At 50.6% G+C, this 1,937-nt stretch overlaps 2 long non-coding RNA genes across 2 annotated transcripts in view; one reads left to right on the forward strand and one right to left on the reverse strand.

Annotated features, from left to right (window-relative positions):
* LOC103473013 (uncharacterized) overlaps positions 1 to 1,937 on the reverse strand; it is a 59,194-nt gene that overhangs the window by 7,457 nt on the left and 49,800 nt on the right. The window lies entirely within an intron of this gene.
* Positions 1,335 to 1,937, forward strand: part of LOC108166711 (uncharacterized) — a 2,726-nt gene continuing 2,123 nt past the window's right edge. Inside the window, exons 1-2 of the long non-coding RNA XR_001777065.1 lie at positions 1,335 to 1,450; positions 1,538 to 1,845. This is a non-coding gene — a long non-coding RNA (uncharacterized LOC108166711). The remainder of the gene's footprint in view (positions 1,451 to 1,537; positions 1,846 to 1,937) is intronic.

Genomic DNA, 1,937 nt, shown 5'->3' on the forward strand with positions numbered 1-1,937 from the left:
TGGTTCTCCTCTCTCTCTCTGGTTCTCCTCTCTCTCTGGTTCTCCTCTCTCTGGTTCTATTCTCTCTCTGGTTCTCTTCTCTCTCTCTGGTTCTCCTCTCTCTGGTTCTCCTCTCTCTGGTTCTCCTCTCTCTGGTTCTGCTCTCTCTGGTTCTCCTCTCTCTGGTTCTCCTCTCTCTGGTTCTGCTCTCTCTGGTTCTCCTCTCTCTGGTTCTCCTCTCTCTGGTTCTCCTCTCTCTCTCCTTGCCCTCCAGTCTTGCTCCATATTGAATGTTTGGTTTTGCATCATACAGTTCCACGTTTTGCTCACCTTCTGTGAATCTGCTCGTATTAAAAGTGAGTTCTGTGTGAGGCCTGCATGTGGTTGAGTAGCTGCATCAGGAGGAGGAAGGAGGCGCGGCATTGAGACCAAACCACTCCGGATGGCTGAGAGCAGAAACTGGATCGGTCTCCTGACCACACGTCTGGTTGAGCATTAATGTGTTTGAGACAGCAGGAGTCAGGAGCAGTTTAAACCGGGAGCGTTGGGTTATGTAGACACAGAGGAGGTCTGCAGCCTCAAGCCGTCCAGGACATCATTTATCCTGAGGTTTACTTTGTAAACCATCAGATCCATCTCTGCAAACTTTCCAACATGCAGTGACGCCCCGGCACCGTAGTCTGAACCGGGCCGTTTCCTACCTGATACTCTCACAAACACCCTGTTAGGATGCAGACACACAGCAGCAGGTTTGAGTCCCAGAGGCGTCCTTCGGCTCATCGGGTCTCCTCCACCCAAACCGGACCCAAGCCAGCGTTTGGTTGGCCGCGCAGCCGCAGACCCCGGGCACAGTTTCCCCGACCCAATCAGAACCGCCACAGCCTGTCGTCCAGACCCACAATTAGATTTGAGCTCCAGACCCGAGTAACACGCCAGCGCAGACTGTGCTCTGCTATGAGGCTGTTAGCAAGACGCCTACACTGCAGCCTTACCAGGGGCACAAAGAGCCCAGCTCCATCCCTGGATGAGGGTCCGTTACTGCTGTGACCAAAACGTTGTCGATATTCTGCTAATGTCGAAAAATCCAAATGTTGTAATTGCAGTGTTTCAGTTAAATAAGAAATTAAATATAACATCAGATGTGAATAAGTCTGTTCACACTACAAGTCATAAAAAATCGTTCTCCTACAACTTCCTGTCGTATTTGCCTTTTTCGGCAGTTGATCACAAAAGACGTTTTTCCATCTCAGTTTTGTAAAATACACTTAATGTGATGTGGCTGAAAAAACGCCTACCGGGTTTGTTCAAAGTTGCTGTGTTTTGATTTGGCTAATTTATTGTTGTCCTTTCAGTTTACGCACCTTTATGGTCGGTGGAATCACAGCAGGTGACTGCGGTTCTGGTCATGGTTTGGTTTGATGAAACTGACGTAGGCGTTCGTAAGGTCTGCTCAGACGGAGCTGAAGGAAAGGTAAGAGAAAAGACGGCAGGAGGAGTCGGAGGTCAAGTCCCCCTAAAACTCTCCTTGTTGCGTTTGTTTTGCTGCATGTATGAGCAGAACTCTGCAGCAGCGTTTCCCCAAAGCCAGAGGCTCTCCACAGTCGGGTCGCTGCCTCGCTGTGATCCCTCAATTCCCAGAATTCCCACCCGCATCGCCCCCGCCTGCAGAGCAAGAATGGATGGCTGGATCCTCTCCATAAATAACCGGCAGAGCGGAGCCAAACCCCCACCATGTTTTTCCCTCCACGCTTTGTTTCAGAGCCCGGACAGAGAGCGGCCGCGTCCAAACCTGCTGGATCCACCGAGCGGAACCGCAAATCCTTGGCACACACTGGGATAAAGGGAAAACAGGAGCGTGGAGTTTGGGTAAATAGAGCGTAAGAGGAGATGTGAGATTCCACAGATGTTTCTGCACCGAGAATTAAAACAGGGGAGCAAGAAACAGGGGGGCAAGAAAC

This window comes from Poecilia reticulata, linkage group LG11, assembly GCF_000633615.1.
Source record: "Poecilia reticulata strain Guanapo linkage group LG11, Guppy_female_1.0+MT, whole genome shotgun sequence".
NCBI classification, from domain to species: Eukaryota; Metazoa; Chordata; class Actinopteri; order Cyprinodontiformes; family Poeciliidae; genus Poecilia; species Poecilia reticulata.